At 43.3% G+C, this 16062-nt stretch overlaps 1 long non-coding RNA gene across 1 annotated transcript; it reads left to right on the top strand.

Annotated features, from left to right (window-relative positions):
* Positions 1-14550: 14550 nt before the first annotated feature.
* LOC310644724 lies at positions 14551-15682 on the top strand. The gene is made up of 2 exons (XR_014493362.1): positions 14551-15136; positions 15310-15682. It is a non-coding gene; the product is annotated as an uncharacterized lncRNA (long non-coding RNA).
* The last annotated feature ends 380 nt before the right edge of the window (positions 15683-16062 follow it).

Below are 16062 nucleotides of genomic sequence, written 5' to 3'. Positions count from 1 at the left end.
GCTCGGGTGACGTCAATTGGTGGCGGGAGCCAATGGGGTGGCCAAGGCTAGAGAGCCGGGCGGCATAGTAATCCGGCTCGGGCTGGAGAATTCCATTCATAAAACCGAGAGGGCGGAGGGGGGAGAGGCGCCGCCGCCGCTGAGTCGTTGGATGTGTGGGCGCTTTGGGGGGCTTCCTCCGCGCTCCTTTGGCGTCTCGCTACACGCCGTGGCCGTTCAAGGGGCTTCGCGGGGCGGAGGGAAGCTGACGGGAAACCGGGCGGGCGGGGGCGGGGGCGGGGGGGGGGGCGAATGCCTTAAGAATCCCTTTAGGCATTGAGGGCTCAGCGGCGGAGGCTTGCACCCCTGAGTAATTCACTCGTCGTAGTACTCCGTACGGTGGCTCCTGGGGATGGGCACAGCATGATTGAGGGCTATAAACCGTGGCTTGTCGAGATGTGTGTCATTCCAGTCCGTTGTGACTTATTCCGTGACGCAGAGTTTTAAATCTCTTGGTTTAACCTTCTCCGTTATAAACCAGCCCTCAATGTTGAGGGAAAGCTCTACAGCTGAGATGGTGAGCTGATTTTTGTCATCGTGACATGGCTGCTTCTGCTATAAGACAAACCACCCTAATCTAAGGGAGGATCATAGCTCATCTTTCTCTGCAGCAAGATTTCCACCCCCCCCTCAAAAAAAATTCAGATTTTGTTGCTAAAAGTGCTAGAGAGACAAGTGAGGAGAGGAAGCAGTCTCTCTACCCAAAAATCTACAGCAGAGGGTCTTCCAACTTGGCCCTTTTATGACTTGTGGACTTCAACTCCCAGAATTCCTCATCCAGGCATGCTGGCTGAGGAATTCTGGGAGTTGAAGTCCACAAGTCATAAAAGGGCCAAGTTGGAAGACCCCTGATCTACAGCATCAGAATAGACCATACATTATAGGATGAAAAATGCTATCCTGGTTTAAAATACTTTTCATGTTCTCATGAATTAGTGTTCAGATAATATTTATATTTGATTTATATAGCTGCCCGTCTCACATGCCTAATTCTGGGCAGCTTATAAAGTTATACGCCTACCCCTGCCCTAAACAATACCCCCAAAGATACAGTACAAACAAAACACCTGAGTCCAACTATAATTGTTCATTTAACATAATTTGCTTAGGGGCTCTAGGAGACCAGGAATTGCATGTCGGGGAGTGCAGCCTTTGGAATAGAAGGGCAGTGAAATAGGGGAGGAAGAGGTGAAGAAGCAGCCATCTGCCCTATATCACCCACTCATAAAAGCAGACTACAGGTAGTCCTTGACATACGACGACAATCGCACCCAGGATTTCTGTTGCTTAAGACAATTCTTAAGTGAATTTTGCCCCATTTTAGGACACAATTGTTAAGGCACGCTGGCTGAGGAATTCTGGGAGTTGAAGTCCATGAGTCATAAAAGGGCCGAGTTTGAAGACCCCCGTTTAAGGGATTCACTGCTGTTGTTAAGCTGGTAACACGGTTGTTAAATGAATCTGGCATCCCCCCATTGACTTTGCTTGTCCACAGGTCGCAAAGGGGGATCACATAACCCCGGGACACTGCAACCATCAACCTCTGGCTGAGGAATTCTGGGAGTTGAAGTCCACAAGTCATAAAAGGGCCCTGTTTGAAGACCCCTGACTTAGAGCCTTGGAAAATCTGCCCCTTCTGTTCTATAAGTTGAAAAATATTCTTGCTGCAGAAAGTAAGTCCGATTTCCTGGGGTTTCTAAATCAGGAAGAGTGAAAAGATTGGAGTTAATACACTCTCCTCCACTCTTCCTCACTACAGAAATAATTTGACAATGTAGGTAAGGTTATAGTGAAATGGGGCTTGATAATTGTCAATTAAAATAATAAATTTTAAGTTCTTTCCCCTGGAGGTGGAGATGGGAGAACTTTCAAACCAGAACATCTTAACTGAGCCTATGATGCACCCACTGGTTCCATCCTTTTTTAAAAAAACAAAATCAGTGACTACATTGCTAAAGGAAGCAAAAGACATCTCTCTTCTTTTTCTCTGGCTGGTGCGTTCACCAGCCAGAATACGAAATAGACACAGCCCAAGTTATATAATAGCTTATTTTAAGCTGTATATGTGTAATTGGATCCACTAGAATAAACTGTGGAATGAGCAATCTTTGAAATATTTCAGTAGGAGGCTATGAATTATTCTGGATGCATGAACAGTTTGGTTTTTGCCTTGAACTGAAACATGGGATGTTTATTTGATTAGGAAGGAAACTTACTGCTTTATCTGTTAAGATCAACGATAGCGGTTCAGATGTACTCTTTTAATCTCTAAAGCAGTTTTTGAAGGGCCCTTTAGATGGCAGTTCATTTCCTTTAAAATAGGATGAACCAATCCTGCTTCGTTTGTACCCTCCACCATTCATTTCGTTGAGTGGGAATCTGAACATCCTAAAGGCCCACAGTGATGGTGCCAGCAAATAAATTGGAAAGTTAAGAGCAATAAAGCTATTGCCAAAGGAGCTGTTTATGGTGCTGAATTAGTGTCTCCTGTCAGTTTGGGAGTTTGCATGGTTCTTGCATGAAACAATGTGAAATTATTGCCTGAACTGGTAAATTCCAGAGGTGGAAGGACTTCTCTTCTCCTCTCCTCTCTCTGGCTGAGGAATTCTGGGAGTTGAAGTCCACAAGTCACAAAAGGGCCAAGTGTGAAGGCCCCTGTTTTAGCAGAATGAAATTGGATTTTTGAATTCTTCACTTTTTGTTATTTTTGCAATCTCCAGCCATGTGATTTCTGAGAGTTTGTCATCCTGTTTATTGGTGGGGCCCTATCAACCAAGAGCTGATTGCATACAGCTCAATGAAATTTCCTCTCTGAAAATTCACCTTGAGTTGTGTGATGAAAAAAATAATGAGCAGGCATTTTGACATCTGACTTCAATCAGGACAGGCAGTCTAGTTGTCCATTCAGCCTCTTCTTATAGTAATCATTTATAAGCATATGTGCTTCAAGAGAAAACATGCTTCTGATCTGGGGCAATTGCTTTTGCTTTGGACTTTGGACTGGTAACTAGTTCTTGCTGTTTTATTTCTTGTTTTAATGTAACCTTTTCAAATGGCATACAGAGGTCAGCTATACGGAGTTGACACATTGTAGCAAATGTAAAATGCTTTCTCTAAGTACTAAAAGATCTATAGGTTGGGAATTATAGCAAGATGAACATTAAAAAGATGCTGATTTGTGGAAGAATAGCACTAGGATATTTAGTATGATATGCTTACTTTCTTTCCTTGTGACTTCCTACGCCTTCTGTACCTTCTTTTATCATGCTTGTTATTCTCTTTATATACCATGCTGTTTCTAAATTTAAGGCTGTTCTCCTTCACTGAGGAAGCAGAGTGGCCTAAATTAACCCAGTCTTAGTGGGTGTCGACTCGAAGACTGGTTTCATAATATGAACTAGGCAAGGCTGAAATGGAGATTAGCAGGCTGTGGTTTAGTGTGCTGGGGAACTCAAAAGGGTTCCAAGGTAAGTTTGTTCCTGCTTACTATATACTTGGAATTTTTACAACTTTAAAACACAAGACCACAAGACTCCTGACCTAGCCTTATGACATACCTTGATCCTTTGAAAAGGTTAGGGTCTCTGATGATCCAGTATGTGTCACTGGTTTCCACCCACTTCTCTATAGTATATGTCCATCATTATATTCATTTTAAACCACTTAAAGATAGTTTGTATGGTGATCCATTGCATTTGTGCACTAATGGCCACTTAAAAAATTTTCTCCTTTAAATGAAGGGAAATTGACTGTGTGTGGGTGGGGACATATCTTTAAATTCCTCCAGAAGGAAAGTAAATTTCCCCACAAATTTCTTGAAGGTACTATCATCATTAACAATGTATTTATTCTTTCTTTCTTTTTTTCTTTCTTTTTTCTTTCTTTTTTCTTTCTTTCTTTCTTTCTTTCTTTCTTTCTTTCTTTCTTTCTTTCTTTCTCTCTCTCTTTCTCTCTCTCTCTCTTTCTTTCTTTTTCTTTTTCTTTTTCTCCCTTCCTTCCTTCCTTCTTTCCTTCTTCTAGACACAGGAGAATGAAAGATAGGGCAACAAACTCTTAAAACCACCACCAAAATTAAGGTGGTGAATTTTAGAGCAGATTTCCAAGAGGGAAAATAACAATTGTGAGGGATAATCTCCGGAAAAGGTATTTGGAGAATTGTTGATTCAGCTTTATTGAAAAGTTAAGAGCACTATGTGGGAGTCAGTACTGTGCTCTCAATGAGAGGCTGAGGAACTTTTCTAGAAATTTGTAGGTCTGTCGCTCCTGTTTTTCTCTCCCTGTGCCGAAGAACAGAGAGTGCTCCAGCTCAAAGTGTCCTTGCATCTCTTTGCATTGTGCCTTGTCATGGTGTTATTATTCAGCTCAACTCACAAGATTCCTGTTTGCCTCAGACTTATCCACACCAGATGGGTCAAAGCAAGAGGTTTCTATGCATCTGTGCATCCCAAGAAAAATCACCAATATTTCATGGATATCCACATGATTATAATATCATTAATAGAGGAGATCTGAGGAAAGCACTGAGGATGGATTGGTTATGCCTTGTTGGAAGGGATAAAAAAAAGTAGAGGAATTTTAGTCTTTAGGAGCGACATAGAATTAGTGCCCCAAGGCAATTCTTCACTAGGCTAGCTAGCTTGAGTTGAGAAAACATGCAGGGTTGTGTGGCTGTCCCAAAAAGTGTCTCTTTTACTTTGGAAAGTGAACAGTAAAACTTGCATTTGTTTCTGAAATCTCTAGATTAAAAAAAACAACAACAACAATAAGCAGCCCTGGAAGTGTTTTCCAGCCTTTGGTGTGATGGGTGGAAGCTAAAAAGTGGATACAGCAACCTCTTTTCTCTCCATTAGGCATAGTCCTTGCATGCGAGCAAATGCTAGTAGAACCTGCTTTTAAAGTTCTGCAGATCAATACAGCAAGACCAGAACCCAAGGGACGGAAGGGGTGTGCCTCCAAAGCCCTTGAGGCAGTTAAACAGGCCAATGATTTCAGGACCAGGGACAGCTCCCAATAAACAACTTATTTTGACAATGGTAGCAAACTAGCTCCACTTTTCCTAACTTGCTTTTTCCATTGGGGTGTTAGGATTACAGGCCAGGAGCAATTTGACTTTTCAAAAGCTAAAGCAGATTACGCTCCATATTATGGTGCACTTGGTGCCATAGAATAGATTGTGGAGCTCTTGGAGATGAGGTGGGGGAGAATCATCACACTGATGCAACAGGACACTATAGGGGCAACAGCCAGTCTAACTTTGATTGCGTCTGGAGTCTTGGAGGGCTTCAGATCAAGGAAAACCATTTTTACGTAATTCCATCTCCTACCATGTGACCTTCATTAAAGACTGCAGAGAAGCAAGTCTTGCTGGCTTTTCCCCCTTTTTCCTCACTTAACAAGTATTTGCCTTCTGAAAATAGTAAAGGCAGCTCATACCTGTAATTAAGTGCCTGGTTTATTGAGCCAGGCAGCTGATACTAATTGCTAGAAATTTCCAGGTGTATGCTTTTCTCTTCTCTTCTCTTCCCTCCCCTTTCCCTCTCCCCTTTCTCCTTCTACTAAAACAATCTTTCTCAATCTGGCACCCTCCAAATGCTTTGGGACTAAAACTCTCAGAATTCCATTGCCATCCCAACCTAAATTAGCTAATGAAAGAATGAATAACTGAAATTGCACCGTCATTGTTGCTTATTGCTGCAGCCACTGTGCCCTGTTCTTCCCCTGGGTCAGTTTGACAGGGCATAATGGATTACACCTGTCCTTCTAGACTTTCTAAGGTGGCACACACACAGAGGGCTGGAGCAATAAAACCCTGAACCTGCTTTGTATGCCCTACAGGCTAGGCTCTCCTTCTTACTGTTCAGAAAGAAGACATTGTTCCGGTAACTCACAGCTCACCTTGATTTTACACAAGGAACAATTAATTCATGCTCTTTGGGTCAGGCAGGAGAACATCTCTGTCACCGTAGGAGAATCGATGGCAGGGAGGGGGTGGGAATGGAAACTCGCCTGCTTGTGGGTGTGAGGCATGGATCACATTGACCTTGGGATTTATTTTTTCTTTGACAGCATTTTGGTCCAAATAAAAGCATGTCTTGCTTGCTCATAGCCTAGGTGCAGAGGAGATAGAGACTGATATATAGTGGAAATAAGACCTGTCCTTCGGGGTGTTTGAGGTAAGTAAGTTGCTAGCCAGGCATGCACACAAGTCAAGGAATAAACTGTAAAAGGAAGTCCTTGTAGCTTATGACCAGGCAGCTAATGTGCTGAATTATGAATCAATGTGTGTAGGATGCACCACTTTGGTGACTCAGTGCACTGCAGAGAGAATCTCTTCATGTTCCTAAGAGTACAAATGCTTTTTAACCCCATCCATTTCTGGTATCTTTGCTGCATTGCTTTCAAACCACCCCTACAGTTTGTTGTCCTCCCTACAGCAGATTGGGGAAGTGAAGAAAATCAAGGAAGCTTGAATTCTACATTTGGTTGCAACAGACACTGAGAATTCTTCCCCTACTCTTGAACTGCATTATTTCAAGGGCATGCCAGTGAAACCATTGGTGTGTCTACTTGGATTGCAATTGTTTCTTTCATTTCAAAAAGTGCTACCAGCATGACACTAGGATTATCATTTAGGACAGGGGCGGGGAACAACGGCCCTTTTATGACTTGTAGACTTCAACTCCCAGAATTCCTGAGCCAGCATGGATGGTTCAGGAATTCTGGGAGTTGAAGTCCACAAGTCATAAAGGGACCATCATTCCCTTCCTCTGCTTTAGGTAGTTAGAAAGACTACCCTACTCACTTTGCAACAGAATCATTCCACACAGATACTGCAAGTTCTTACATTGTTTTAGTGCAGCTTGGATGATTCTTATTTGTCTCAAAATCATACCAGCCCCCAAACTGGTTTCTTACTTAGCTTCAACATCCAATACAACATCAGCTCTGGTTTCCCTAAGAGGCAACCAGGTAACAAAAATTGATTTCCCAAGCAACCAAATGGCTGATCTATCTATACTCTGCAGAAGAAAAGTAATTGATTAGTCTTTCAGATGAATCTGAGATGGAGACACTTTGTAACACTTCTTGGGCTGCACTTTTTAAAGTGTAATTAGCTGCTCTTTCCCATCATGGCAAATAAGAATAACAATAACAACAGCCTAACAAGTCACATTTTTAATTATACTGTTGGGAAGGTTAAGCAAACCTGGACAATTGTCACTTGACACCTGTTATTTTTGTTTCTATCTTTGCATTTTGATGTCACTCTGATTTGGTTTGCTTCTGAACATTTGTGCCAAGTTGATTGCCGACTTCAACAAACCTGGACAATTGGGCAAGGGGAAATAGGTGGTTTATTGAAAAGCCTCTCTCTCTTGATGCTTATGTGTGGTTTCATAGCAACAGAGTGAAATAGCTGTGAAGGTCAATTGGTGAGTGGTGGAAAGAGAGGTGAAGAGGGAGCAAAAGAATAATTCCAGGAATTCACGTCAGTTTCATGTTGTTTTAATCGGAATCCAAGTGAAGAAAAAAATATTGACGCATTCCAAACTTAACATCCAGGAGCTATAAGGGATTCCTCTCTTGCTTAGCCATCAGCCTTGTTTTAATGTATAGATATTAACAAGAAGCTTAAGAGGGAAAAGCAATAGTGCAGCACACCACCTTTCTGTTCAGAATTTCAGTCATTTTGTCCCTCTTCTTCTCGTTTCCAAGCTCGCCTTGTCACTGAAAGTCAGTACCTCCACTGTGATCCTTTATCCTCATTCTTCAGGAAAGGCCCCAAAGATGCTTTTCCAAAAGGCAACTGGACTATCTCGATGAGGTTTTTTTCCCTCCTTTTCCTTGAAAACATTTTGCTGCTCATTCAAGGATCGTCTTCAGTTCCATTCTTTTTCTTTCAAAGAAAAGAAAAAAGCACCTTTGGGACAACCATGCCCTGGATGATTGAGAATCTCCACAGGCATTGTCGGAAAAGATTCTTACATTTTAGCAAATTTTGGTGTTGTCCCATAACTTCCATTTAAGGCATGGATAAGACTTGTGTTTTGGTTCTGCAAGCATGAAATTCACAATAGGAACTGCCCAGTTCAAGGACTGGATTCCATTGACTCTACAGCAGAGGTCCCCAACCTTTTGGCCACCGGGGACCAGTTACTTAGAGAGATGTTTTTCCGTGGACTGGAGGGGGCGTGGTTTTGTGTACTGCCTGCATCCTGTGGATGGGGCTTTCCTTGTTTGTGCAGACCAGTTGCTGGCATGCTCATCTCTATTTCCTAGCCGAGGGAGCCAGTATTGTCCAAAGATGCTTCTGTGATCATGTGGTCAGCATGACTATATACTGATGTTCACGGAATGCTGTCACCTTTCCACTTTTACCTATTTACCTATTTATCTACTTGCACTTGCATGCTTTTAAACTGCTAGGCTGGCAGAAGCCGGGGCAAGAACAGGATCTCACCCCATCCCATAGTACTCAGGTCTCAAACTGCCAATTTTCAGGTTGACAGCCCAGCATCTTAACCTTTAGGCCACCATGCCCCCTCCCCCAGGACAGTAAGTCATAGCTATTTATTTATTCTTCTAAGTTATAGAGCTGTCCACATTATACATATGATTCAATAGGTCAAACCTATCTCTATTTTGGTTTCGGTTTCTGTTTCCCCAAATGACCTCTTTCACTTTCTCATTCACACACACACACACACTCACACACACACACACACACACACACCATTATGTTCTCCAGCTGCTGGGTTACTTCTCCCCAAGTTCAATATTGTCTTCTCCTAACTTTGGTGCTGCTCCATCCCATCTGAAGATCGAAAGAGGGAGCATGTGGTTAGACAATCATAAAGTGACCCGAAAGATCCAGGTTCCAGTGAATGATTCCATGGTTACTCTTTCCTAGCCCAACCCACCTTTCAGGCAGTTGTTGTGAGGATAAAAAGAAGGGTTGGTTTCTAAATAGACCCCTGGGAACATCTTAGTGAAAGGCAAGCTGGTACCTGCTTGTTGATTTTTGTGTAACCACAGCAATATTATCTCTGCTGAAGAGATATCAGCAAGCAACTGGTACCCAAGCACTTAGCCAAACTAGGCTAGTGAAGATGCTTGGTTAGGTAGTTGCAGATGGTCCTTAAGGTACAACAGGACTGTTTAAAGTTACAAGACCACTGGAAAGAGTGACTTTTGGCCGGTTTTCACACTTACAACTGGCTCAGCCTTCCCTGTGGTCACATGATCAAAATTCAGACACTTGACAACTAACTCATATTTATGACGGTTTTAGTGTCCTGGGGTCGTGATCCCCTTTTGTGACCTTCTGACAAGCAAAATCAATAGGAAAACCAGTTTCACTGAACAACCACGTTACTAACTTCACAACGGCGGCGATTCACCGTGGTAAGAAAAGTTGCAAAATGGGGCAAATTCACTTAACAATGATCTCATTTAGCCACAGAAATGTTGGGCTCAGTTGTGGTCGTAAGTCTGGGACCATGTGTGCTTCTTTCGGAAAAAAGAGGAATGGAAAACTCAAAAGGAATAGAATGGAGTTCTTTGAAAGAGGTTAGGGCTGTCTGGCTGGAACCCATAAGACAAAACTGTAAAGTTCTGTTTTAATAACTCTTGTGTCTTGCTCAGATTCTCCATAATGTTTGAGGAAACTCAACTCAAGGGAATGCTCCCCCCCAACTCCAAAGATCATGCATATGTAAACATGCACGCACATAGATAGTCGTGTCCGACCCATCGTGACCCCATGGACAATGTTCCTCTAGGACTTCCTGTCCTCTACCATCTTCTGGAGTCCATTTAAGTTCACACCTACTGCTTCAGTGACTCCATCCAGCCACCTCATTCTCTGTCGTCCCTTTCTTCTCTTGCCTTGGAATCCTTACTCTGGGGGAAAAAGTACTGAGGTTTCATTTGTTTTCATGAAATGCTCTCCTCACAGCAACCATCTGAGATCAGTAGTAGTAGCCTGCAGGGAAATGCATCCATCTAGCCATGCTCAGAAACTCTCTTTATTTGTAGCAGGGATCAGAGATGAGTCCTAGCCTTTAAATTGGTCCCACCCTTTTTAAGCCACGCTCCTGACAACTATTAACTTCCCCCAATTCATCCCCTACCGTTGCATTAGACACAAAGCAAGTTTCTGGCATCTCATTCTCAGAGGCTGAAGCTACTAGCACCAGCATGAATTAAGATTCTAGACGCCACCACCTCTTTCTCTCCTCTGATGAGCTGACACAGTGGAGTTAGCAATCAGGAAAACATCATGTGTTGCTGCTGCATTGGCTTTTTCCTCTCGGGAGAAGAGTGTCACCGGGGAAAGGTACAAGGCTCCCGTCATAGCACACACACACCCAATCCCTCCTGCTGCTCTGCCTTAACAGCAATACGAGTATTCATTAAACTCATTTGCTGCTGCTATCACAAAGAGCTTCAACAATAAAACCTAGAAGACTCGTTCCATTTGGTCCAATTTTCTGGCGGAAAACATGTTAAAAAAAAAGTATGGTTAGAAGATTCCAAAAATGTTCCTTCTTTCTCAGAAAGGTGTAGCCATCTGCAGAAATGGATTCATATTCTGGAGCAATTTGAAGATATGTGGACTTCAACTCCCAGAATTCCCCAATCAGTCTGCTGGCTGAGGAATTCTGAGAGTTGAAGTCCACAAGTCATAAAAGGGCCAAGTTTGAAGACCCCTGCCCTAAACTCAACATCATCTGTTCTAGAGACAGGACATCTGGGCACCATTTTAAGGTTCTGCTCGTGAAAAACTGGGAGGAAATTGCCATATAGCCGTGCTTCCATAGCAGGGGGTCGTCAAACTTGGCCCTTTTATGGCTGGCTGAGGAATTCTGGGAGTTGAAGACCACAAGTCTTAAAAGGGCCAAGCTTGAAGACTCCTGCCCTAAACTCAACATCATCTGTAATATTGACTTTTTGCAACCTGAGGCCTTCCAGATCTATTGAATTGCCTTTCCCAGCATCCCTGACCAACATCTGCCTCAGGGATGAAGAATCTATTATACCAGGGGTGGGGAACCTTGGCTCTTTTATGATTTGTGGACTTCAACTCCCAGAATTCCTCAGCCAGCATCTGATATTACCTCTTGATCACCCTGATTTGTGTAGAAGCTTGGGTATTAAATTGAGTGGTTAACAATTCAATACATAGTTTTAGCTTCAAAACAACACCAGATGGAGCTCAACTGTTTTTTAAAGGTTAAACAAAAATCCTACTTCAAAGTAACGATTCATCAATAATTTCTCCCTTTTTATTTACCAAATCTATCATGCAATACGTAGCACTAAACTACATGCTGCCTTAATTATTTTATTTGAAGACTCCTCCAGCATGGCTGGCTGGGGAATTCTGGGAGTTGAAGTTCACAAGTCTTAAAGTTGCCAAGGTTGGACACTCCTGATTTAGGTGTTGGAGAAGGAACTTAGAAGTGCAGCTTTTTCTCTATGTTCAGCGGAATTAACTTATATACATTATTTTATTGTTTACACTCCCATCTCACAGACAATGTACTTACTACCATGTACATGCCATCTAAGCAATACAGCCGTACAGAAGTTCATTACATTTCTTCAGCTTTTCTTTAAAACTAAACTAGCCTTCTAGGCAAAGGAAGTGCTTAGTCCAAAATAAAATACTTTTGTGGCTAACAAAAGTTGTGTTCTTCCTAATAAAAGCAAACGCCTTTGTCTTAAAGCACCAATTTCCCCATGATCTTTAAATTCTCTAGCCATTCCACTGCCTGGATGTCACTCAGCCACCTCGTGCAGAGCTGGCAGAAAGTCAAAGGGAGTGCCAGCAGTACCTCGGACAGCTCCCAGACATAGCAAAGATGGCTGACAGAAGGGAGCAAAACCCCGTTGCCAGGTTGTCAAGGAGCCTCTGGAAAGCTATATAGCCGTGGTGGTGAACCTATGGCACGCGTGCCAAAGGTGGCACGCAGAGCCCTCTCTGTGGGCACACGCGCCGTCGCCCCAGTCCTAGGCTTTCAGCTGGGTTTTATAAAACCTTTTCGCTTTAGGCCTCAGCTGCCGTGTGCAAAAAAAAAAAGGTTCAATCAATCAATTTCAACTTCTCGCGGGCAAAAAAAGATCTCACAAAGTTGGAATTGATTGATTGAACTTTTTAGTCCCACCCAGTCTGCTGTTACCACTGCAGCCATGCCCACTAATGGGCCACGCCCACCCGGCACCCGATGATACATAAGTGGGTTTTGGGTTGCAGTTTGGGCACTCGGTCTCTAAAAGGTTTGCCATCACTGCTATATAGCACCTCCAACAAATGTCAGTGTCTCACGTGGTGTCACTGCCTGCTTGCCTACATCAGTTGATGGGGCCCCTGTGTTAATCAAAACACAATTCAACTGAGTCTTTGATCCCTAATTAGATCCAGAAATGTATTAGTCTGTCCATTCTTCCTCCACTGGTGCAAAGATTATCAGCGGTCCCTCTGCCAGATCTTAGCAAAGAGAGGCCCTTCGCACCAGATGCTCCCAGGATTTCTAAAGGATTCGTTGGGAGATGCTAGGGATTGAACCCGTGACCTGTGAGCAGTGCAGGTGCTCAGCTGCTGAGCTGTGTCTTCCTTCCAGGCTTACCCAATAAGATCTCTTTCTCTAATAACCTCCTGTGAGGGATAAAGGGGAAGGAATAAAGACCTTATTCATTTTGGATAAGGTTTAAATATAAGTATGCTGTAGTTAAAAATAAATAAATAAATGCTTCTGTTTCTCCAAGAATTGGGGAGAAAACTATCTGGAGAAAACTCCATCTCTTTATCCAACCAGGGGAAGGAATGGGTTCTCCTGAGTATCAAATTCAGGCTGGATTTTCAAAAGTGTTCTTTCTCCATTCAGAAGTCTGGTTGCTATGGAAACAGTCTCTGAGTAATGGATTGCTCTCGAGTGGAGAGTTTGGGCACTGGTTGGGCAGCTCAAGGCAGGAGGAGCTGATCCAATAGGCTGCAGCTGTTCAAGTCTGCTCCAGCCTTGTTGTTGGAACTACATTTTTACTTAGGAAACCAAAGCAATGCAAACAAGAAATATTTCGGTTTCTGAGCATTGTCCGGAAGTTGGCTCTGAAATCCTGGTGGTGTAAGTCTTTGAGCAGTAGCAAAATCTCATTTCTGGTTTCCAGCTGGCAAACTTCATTTGAATGGAAGAAGCATAACCCCAAAGGGATATAAGCATTGGTCACACTTATCCCCTGCTCTTACCAAAAATCCCAGCCTGGGTCAGTTTCATAAAGCCCACTCGTGCTGATGTTCCCTGTTTATTTGCTTATTAGATTTTTGTCCCGCTGTTATTACTTTTTAAGTAACTCAAGATGGCAAACATACATACTACTACTCCCCCTCCTCCTGTTTTCCCCACAACAACAACCCTGTGAGGTGGGTTGGGCTGAGAGAGAAGGACTGGTCCCAAGTCACCCTGTCAGCTTTCATGCCTAAAGTGGAACTAGAACTCACAGTCTCCAGCCCAGAGTTACCAAGATGCCTTTCATGCCTAAGGATGGACTAGAACAGGGTTCCTCAACCTTGGCAACTTTAAGACTTGTGGACTTCAACTCCCAGAATTCTGGGAGTTGAAGTCCATAAGTCTTAAAGTTGCCAAGGCTGAGGATCCCTGGACTAGAACTCACATAATGAATGGTTGTTTGGCACAAAACGCAGACAGAAACATTTTTGCTCAAGGCAAATCATCAGCAAGCCCAAGCATAACTTTTGCGAGCACAATTCACATGCAAGTGCACTGTTGACAGTGTACCAAACAGTTGAACTGTGGATTCATCAGATAATCATTCACTGTGGAAAAGCATCAAGGGCATTTCTATTGGGAGTAGAAAAGATCCAAGAAAACCGAATCTCCAAGCCAGCGGCTCTTTTTTTTTTTTTTTTTTTAAAAAAGTAACTGTTACTACGAACTGAAGCGATGTTTTACGGGGGTCGTCCATATATGTGTAGTCTGCGGGACGGAGTTGTGTGTGAAGCCAGGAGATCCTCGCAGATGTCTGGCTACCAGTCCGTCTGTTACTCATTTAGCACCACCCAGGAGGCACGTGTGGCTTAAGGTTTGCCACGGACGCGAGTAACTTTGCTCCCCCTAGAACTCACAGTCTCCTGCTGATTGGCCCAAAGTTATGCAGCCAGCTTTCATGGCTAAGGCAGGACTAGAACTCACAGTCTCCTAGTTTCTAGGCCAGCACCTTAACCACTAGACCAGGGGTAGGCAACCTCGGCTCTTTTATGACTCATGGACTTCAACTCCCAGAATTCCTGAGCCAGCTACGCTGGCTCAGGATTTCTGGGAGTTGAAGTCCATGAGTCATAAAAGAGCCGAGGTTGCCTACACCTGCACTAGACCAAACTACTACTCATATCTGTCCTACACTTTCCTCCTTATAGTTTCCTATAAGTGAAACTGATGTCACAACTCTGAAACACACTGCAATTTATAGTGCAAACAATCCAAACTCTAATTGTCTGAAGCCTTACAAAATGTGTAAGAGTAAAAATGGATGGTGGGTGGGAGGAGGAGGGAGAGAGAAAATAAAACAGGAGGGTAGCTTAGTACATGTAGTGTGTCTTTTTCCTTGAGTGACGCAATCATCATCCTGATGAAAAGTAACTTTCAAGCACAGTCACACCTCCTCCTCCTCCTCCTCCTCCTCCTCCTCCTCCTCCTCCTCCTTCTCCTCCTCCTCCATAATCTTTGTCTTTTCTCACTCTTTATATCAAGAGCCTCCAGCAGGTGGCAGCACCAACCAACTTTGCTTGATGTGTTGAAAGGAAGGATGAATCTAACTCGCAGAACCACATAAAGAACACAATTATAGTCACAAGGCAATTGTGGAATGTGACACTGGATTGCTGCTCCAAGTCCTACCCTGATGGTACCATTGCTCTCCCCGTTTATTGGTCCATATCTGGAGGTTCTGAACTTGGAGAAGACAACTCCTTCTGAAAGCTGCAATTACTTGAACCAGATACACCCATAGGTGGTACTTAGCTCATAACACGCCCAATGGAATGAACATCTGCAATTCTATAACTCTTTGGTGAAAGGTAATTCAGCATTTGCACCCCTGAATTGGTTCCTTTGTTCAAGTTAGCCACCTCATATATAATTGATGCTATCCAAAATTGTTCTCCTGTAAGTTTTATACATCTTTCTATACCTGTAATGATACCTGTGCTTGTATCTGTGCCTGTATTCCTGTACCTATCTATCTATTCAGGTAGTCATCAACTTACAACCGCAATTACAAGACTTGCAAATGGAAGATAGTGCCTAGATCCCTTCCTTGCAACTGAATGGAGCTGAGAATTTACTAGCCAGATGCCCTTCCTGATGCCATGCAGAATTTTTCTTTGTGCCCTCAGAGAGAAACATCTGCCACTACCTAGGATTGAACTCTCAACCTTCTGAGTGGGCGGCGAGCATCTTCACCACTAGGCCACCACGCCGCTCATCTGAGCCAGCCCAATAAAAGCATCATAACTTTACTTCACAGTTTGTGCCGATGGAGAGGTCTAAGTGCAGTCAAGCCCCATTGCTGATTTTGTTGAGACTATGCCAAAACGGCTGATGTCAATTGATCTTTTGAAACACTTTGGAATCAATTAATTCTTGTGCTAATTAACCAGCTACCGCAAAAACCTGCCAAGTGTAGGATTCCTTGCTCCCCTCCCTGAATGGAACCGAACTCTGCACTCTCTTAATTTAGATTATTCTTTAAGTATGCCAGATTGAAATGTTGACTTTATCTCCAGAGAGTTGGCAGAGAATGTATGGGGGAAAAGGAGTCTAATCCAAAAATGTGAAGATACATTTGGAGGCTAACTGAGAAGATGGTGCTTGAAAAGAGTTTGCGTGTCTGTCTGTCTGTCTGTGTCTCTCTCTGTGTCTCTCTCTCTGTGTGTGTATGTGCACGCATGCGTGTTGCAGGCAGTGGAGGCTCAGTTATGTAACTGAGGCTGCTATAATTTTG

Source organism: Vipera ursinii (assembly GCF_947247035.1).
Source record: "Vipera ursinii genome assembly, chromosome: 9".
Lineage (NCBI taxonomy): Eukaryota > Metazoa > Chordata > Lepidosauria > Squamata > Viperidae > Vipera > Vipera ursinii.
This window is presented reverse-complemented; position numbering and strand designations above follow the sequence as displayed.